This window comes from Phyllobates terribilis, unplaced genomic scaffold, assembly GCF_046119375.1.
Source record: "Phyllobates terribilis strain yellow unplaced genomic scaffold, ASM4611937v1 Scaffold_20__1_contigs__length_20440879, whole genome shotgun sequence".
NCBI lineage: Eukaryota > Metazoa > Chordata > Amphibia > Anura > Dendrobatidae > Phyllobates > Phyllobates terribilis.
In genome coordinates this window covers 14211483-14218872 of record NW_027362780.1, presented here as the reverse complement: position 1 = coordinate 14218872, position 7390 = coordinate 14211483, and positions in this window count along the sequence as shown.

Here is a 7390-nt window from a genome sequence, read left to right as displayed (position 1 = left end):
TAAATTGTATTTATGTTGTTTTATCCTATGCTTTATTAAATTGAATTTATGTTGTTTTATCCTATGCTTTATTAAATGGTATTTATGTTGTTTTAACATATGCTTTATTAAATTGTATTTATGTTGTTTTATCTTATGCTTTATTAAATTGTATTTATGTTGTTTTATCCTATGCTTTATTACATTGTATTTATGTTGTTTCATCCTATGCTTTATTAAATTGTATTTATGTTGTTTTGTCCTATGCTTTATTAAATTGTATTTATGTTGTTTTATCCTATGCTTTATTAAATTGTATTTATGTTGTTTTGTCCTATGCTTTATTAAATTGTATTTATGTTGTTTTAACCTATGCTTTATTAAATTTTATTTATGTTGTTTTATCCTATGCTTTATTAAATCGTATTTATGTGGTTTTATCCTATGCTTTATTAAATAGTATATGTGTTGTTTTATCCTATGCTTTATTAAATTGTATTTATGTTGTTTTATCCTATGCTTTATTAAATTGTATTTATGTTCTTTTAACCTATGCTTTATTAAATTTTATTTATGTTGTTTTATCCTATGCTTTATTAAATTGTATTTATGTTGTTTTATCCTATGCTTTATTAAATTGTATTTATGTTGTTTTAACCTATGCTTTATTAAATTGTATTCATGTTGTTTTATCTTATGCTTTATTAAATTGTATTTATGTTGTTTTAACCTATGCTTTATTAAATTGTATTTATGTTGTTTTATCCTATGCTTTATTTAATTGTATTTATGTTGTTTTAACGTATGCTTTATTAAATTGTATCTATGTTGTTTTATCCTATGCTTTATTAAATTGTATTTATGTTGTTTTATCCTATGCTTTATTAAATTGTATTTATGTTGTTTTATCCTATGCTTTATTAAATTGTATTTATGTTGTTTTATCCTGTGCTTTATTAAATTGTATTTATGTGGTTTTATCCTATGCTTTATTAAAAAGTATTTATGTTGTTTTATCCTATGCTTTATTAAATTGTATTTATGTTGTTTTATCCTATGCTTTATTAAATTGTATTTATGTTGTTTTATCCTATGCTTTATTAAATTGTATTTATGTTGTTTTATCCTATGCTTTATTAAATTGTAGTTATGTGTTGTTTTATCCTGTGCTTTATTAAATTGTATTTATGTGGTTTTATCCTATGCTTTATTAAAAAGTATTTATGTTGTTTTATCCTATGCTTTATTAAATTGTATTTATGTTGTTTTATCCTATGCTTTATTAAATTGTATTTATGTTGTTTTAACCTATGATTTATTAAATTTTATTTATGTTGTTTTATCCTATGCTTTATTAAATTGTATTTATGTTGTTTTATCCTATGCTTTATTAAATTGTATTTATGTTGTTTTTACCTAAGCTTTATTAAATTGTATTTATGTTGTTTTAATCTATGCTTTATTAAATTGTATTTATGTTGTTTTAACCTATGCTTTATTAAATTGTATTCATGTTGTTTTATCTTATGCATTATTAAATTGTATTCATGTTGTTTTATCCTATGCTTTATTAAATTGTATTTATGTTGTTTTATCCTATGCTTTATTAAATTGAATTTATGTTGTTTTATCCTATGCTTTATTAAATTGTATTTAATTTGTTTTATCCTATGCTTTATTAAATTGTATTTATGTTGTTTTAACCTATGCTTTATTAAATTGTATTTATGTTGTTTTATCCTATGCTTTATTTAATTGTATTTATGTTGTTTTAACGTATGCTTTATTAAATTGTATTTATGTTGTTTTATCCTATGCTTTATTAAATTGTATTTATGTTGTTTTATCCTATGCTTTATTAAATTGTATTTATGTTGTTTTATCCTATGCTTTATTAAATTGTATTTATGTTGTTTTATCCTGTGCTTTATTAAATTGTATTTATGTGGTTTTATCCTATGCTTTATTAAAAAGTATTTATGTTGTTTTATCCTATGCTTTATTAAATTGTATTTATGTTGTTTTATCCTATGCTTTATTAAATTGTATTTATGTTGTTTTAACCTATGCTTTATTAAATTTTATTTATGTTGTTTTATCCTATGCTTTATTAAATTGTATTTATGTTGTTTTATCCTATGCTTTATTAAATTGTATTTATGTTGTTTTAACCTAAGCTTTATTAAATTGTATTTATGTGGTTTTATCCTATGCTTTATTAAAAAGTATATGTGTTGTTTTATCCTATGCTTTATTAAATTGTATTTATGTTGTTTTATCCTATGCTTTATTAAATTGTATTTATGTTCTTTTAACCTATGCTTTATTAAATTTTATTTATGTTGTTTTATCCTATGCTTTATTAAATTGTATTTATGCTGTTTTATCCTATGCTTTATTAAATTGTATTTATGTTGTTTTAACCTATGCTTTATTAAATTGTATTCATATTGTTTTATCTTATGCTTTATTAAATTGTATTTATGTTGTTTTAACCTATGCTTTATTAAATTGTATTTATGTTGTTTTATCCTATGCTTTATTTAATTGTATTTATGTTGTTTTAACGTATGCTTTATTAAATTGTATTTATGTTGTTTTATCCTATGCTTTATTAAATTGTATTTATGTTGTTTTATCCTATGCTTTATTAAATTGTATTTATGTTGTTTTATCCTATGCTTTATTAAATTGTATTTATGTTGTTTTATCCTGTGCTTTATTAAATTGTATTTATGTGGTTTTATCCTATGCTTTATTAAAAAGTATTTATGTTGTTTTATCCTATGCTTTATTAAATTGTATTTATGTTGTTTTATCCTATGCTTTATTAAATTGTATTTATGTTGTTTTATCCTATGCTTTATTAAATTGTAGTTATGTGTTGTTTTATCCTGTGCTTTATTAAATTGTATTTATGTGGTTTTATCCTATGCTTTATTAAAAAGTATTTATGTTGTTTTATCCTATGCTTTATTAAATTGTATTTATGTTGTTTTATCCTATGCTTTATTAAATTGTATTTATGTTGTTTTAACCTATGCTATATTAAATTTTATTTATGTTGTTTTATCCTATGCTTTATTAAATTGTATTTATGTTGTTTTATCCTATGCTTTATTAAATTGTATTTATGTTGTTTTAACCTAAGCTTTATTAAATTGTATTTATGTTGTTTTAATCTATGCTTTATTAAATTGTATTTATGTTGTTTTAACCTATGCTTTATTAAATTGTATTCATGTTGTTTTATCTTATGCTTTATTAAATTGTATTCATGTTGTTTTATCCTATGCTTTATTAAATTGTATTTATGTTGTTTTATCCTATGCTTTATTAAATTGTATTTATGTTGTTTTATCCTAGGCTTTATTAAATTGTATTTATATTGTTTTATCCTATGCTTTATTAAATTGTATTTATGTTGTTTTATCCTACGCTTTATTAACTTGTATTTATGTTGTTTTAACCTATGCTTTATTAAATTGTATTTATGTTGTTTTGTCCTATGCTTTATTAAATTGGATTTATGTTGTTTTAACCTATGCTTTATTAAATTGTATTTATGTTGTTTTATCCTATGCTTTATTAAATTGTATTTATGTTGATTTATCCTATGCTTTATTAAATTGTATTTATGTTGTTTTAACCTATGCTTTATTAAATTGTATTCATGTTGTTTTATCTTATGCTTTACTAAATTATATTCATGTTTTTTTATCTTATGCTTTATTAAATTGTATTTATGTTGTTTTAACATATGCTTTATTAAATTGTATTTATGTTGTTTTAACCTATGCTTTACTAAATTGTATTTATGTTGTTTTATCCTGTGCTTTATTAAATTGTATTTATGCGGTTTTATCCTATGCTTTATTAAATTGTATTTATGTTGTTTTAACCTATGCTTTATTAAATTGTATTCATGTTGTTTTATCTTATACTTTACTAAATTATATTCATGTTGTTTTATCTTATGCTTTATTAAATTGTATTTATGTTGTTTTAACCTATGCTTTATTAAATTGTATTTATGTTGTTTTGTCCTATGCTTTATTAAATTGTATTTATGTTGTTTTAACCTATGCTTTATTAAATTGTATTTATGTTGTTTTAACCTATGCTTTATTAAATTGTATTTATGTTGTTTTAACCTATGCTTTATTAAATTGTATTTATGTTGTTTTGTCCTATGCTTTATTAAATTGTATTTATGTTGTTTTATCCTATGCTTTAATAAATTGTATTTATGTTGTTTTATCTTAAGCTTTATTAAATTGTATTTATGTTGTTTTATCCTAGGCTTTATTAAATTGTATTTATATTGTTTTATCCTATGCTTTATTAAATTGTATTTATGTTGTTTTATCCTACGCTTTATTAACTTGTATTTATGTTGTTTTAACCTATGCTTTATTAAATTGTATTTATGTTGTTTTAACCTATGCTTTATTAAATTGTATTTATGTTGTTTTAACCTATGCTTTATTAAATTTTATTTATGTTGTTTTAACCTATGCTTTATTAAATTGTATTTATGTTGTTTTATCCTATGCTTTATTAAATTGTATTTATGTTGTTTTAGCCTATGCTTTTTTAAATTGTATTTATGTTGTTTTGACCTATGCTTTACTAAATTGTGTTTATGTTGTTGTATCCTATGCTTTATTAAATTGTATTTATGTTGTTTTATCCTATGCTTTATTAAATTGAATTTATGTTGTTTTATCCTATGCTTTATTAAATTGAATTTATGTTGTTTTATCCTATGCTTTATTAAATGGTATTTATGTTGTTTTAACATATGCTTTATTAAATTGTATTTATGTTGTTTTATCTTATGCTTTATTAAATTGTATTTATGTTGTTTTATCCTATGCTTTATTACATTGTATTTATGTTGTTTCATCCTATGCTTTATTAAATTGTATTTATGTTGTTTTGTCCTATGCTTTATTAAATTGTATTTATGTTGTTTTATCCTATGCTTTAATAAATTGTATTTATGTTGTTTTATCTTAAGCTTTATTAAATTGTATTTATGTTGTTTTATCCTAGGCTTTATTAAATTGTATTTATGTTGTTTTATCCTATGCTTTATTAAATTGTATTTATGTTGTTTTATCCTACGCTTTATTAACTTGTATTTATGTTGTTTTAACCTATGCTTTATTAAATTGTATTTATGTTGTTTTGTCCTATGCTGTATTAAATTGGATTTATGTTGTTTTAACCTATGCTTTATTAAATTGTATTTATGTTGTTTTATCCTATGCTTTATTAAATTGTATTTATGTTGTTTTATCCTATGCTTTATTAAATTGTATTTATGTTGTTTTATCCTATGCTTTATTAAATTGTATTTATGTTGTTTTATCCTATGCTTTATTAAATTGTATTTATGTTGTTTTAACCTATGCTTTATTAAATTGTATTCATGTTGTTTTATCTTATGCTTTACTAAATTATATTCATGTTGTTTTATCTTATGCTTTATTACATTGTATTTATGTTGTTTTAACATATGCTTTATTAAATTGTATTTATGTTGTTTTAACCTATGCTTTACTAAATTGTATTTATGTTGTTTTATCCTATGCTTTATTAAATTGAATTTATATTGTTTTAAACTATTCTTTATTAAATTGTATTTATGTTATTTTTACCTATGCTTTATTAAATTGGATTTATGTTGTTTTATCCTATGCTTTATTAAATTGTATTTATGTTGTTTTAACCTATGCTTTGTTAAATTGTATTTATGTTGTTTTATCCTATGCTTTATTAAATTGAATATATGTTATTTTATACTATGCTTTATTAAATTATATTTATGTTGTATTAACCTATGCTTTATTAAATTGTATTTATGTTGTTTTATCCTATGCTTTATTAAATTGAATATATGTTATTTTATACTATGCTTTATTAAATTATATTTATGTTGTATTAACCTATGCTTTATTAAATTGTATTTATGTTGTTTTATCCTATGCTTTATTAAATTGTATTTATGTTGTTTTATCCTATGCTTTATTAAATTGTATTTATGTTGTTTTAACCTATGCTTTATTAAATTGTATTTATGTTGTTTTATCCTATGCTTTATTAAATTGCATTTATGTTTTTTTATCCTGTGCTTTATTAAATTGTATTTATGCGGTTTTATCCTATGCTTTATTAAATTGTATTTATGTTGTTTTAACCTATGCTTTATTAAATTGTATTCATGTTGTTTTATCTTATACTTTACTAAATTATATTCATGTTGTTTTATCTTATGCTTTATTAAATTGTATTTATGTTGTTTTAACCTATGCTTTATTAAATTGTATTTATGTTGTTTTGTCCTATGCTTTATTAAATTGTATTTATGTTGTTTTAACCTATGCTTTATTAAATTGTATTTATGTTGTTTTAACCTATGCTTTATTAAATTGTATTTATGTTGTTTTATCCTATGCTTTATTAAATTGTATTTATGTTGTTTTATCCTATGCTTTATTAAATTGTATTTATGTTGTTTTATCCTATGCTTTATTAAATTTTATTTATGTTGTTTTATCCTATGCTTTATTAAATTTTATTTATGTTGTTTTATCCTATGCTTTATTAAATTTTATTTATGTTGTTTTATCCTATGCTTTATTAAATTGTATTTATGTTGTTTTATCCTATGCTTTATTAAATTGTATTTATGTTGTTTTAACCTATGCTTTATTAAATTTTATTTATGTTGTTTTAACCTATGCTTTATTAAATTGTATTTATGTTGTTTTATCCTATGCTTTATTAAATTGTATTTATGTTGTTTTAGCCTATGCTTTTTTAAATTGTATTTATGTTGTTTTGACCTATGTTTTACTAAATTGTGTTTATGTTGTTGTATCCTATGCTTTATTAAATTGTATTTATGTTGTTTTATCCTATGCTTTATTAAATTGAATTTATGTTGTTTTATCCTATGCTTTATTAAATTGAATTTATGTTGTTTTATCCTATGCTTTATTAAATGGTATTTATGTTGTTTTAACATATGCTTTATTAAATTGTATTTATGTTGTTTTATCTTATGCTTTATTAAATTGTATTTATGTTGTTTTATCCTATGCTTTATTACATTGTATTTATGTTGTTTCATCCTATGCTTTATTAAATTGTATTTATGTTGTTTTGTCCTATGCTTTATTAAATTGTATTTATGTTGTTTTATCCTATGCTTTAATAAATTGTATTTATGTTGTTTTATCTTAAGCTTTATTAAATTGTATTTATGTTGTTTTATCCTAGGCTTTATTAAATTGTATTTATATTGTTTTATCCTATGATTTATTAAATTGTATTTATGTTGTTTTATCCTACGCTTTTTTAACTTGTATTTATGTTGTTTTAACCTATGCTTTATTAAATT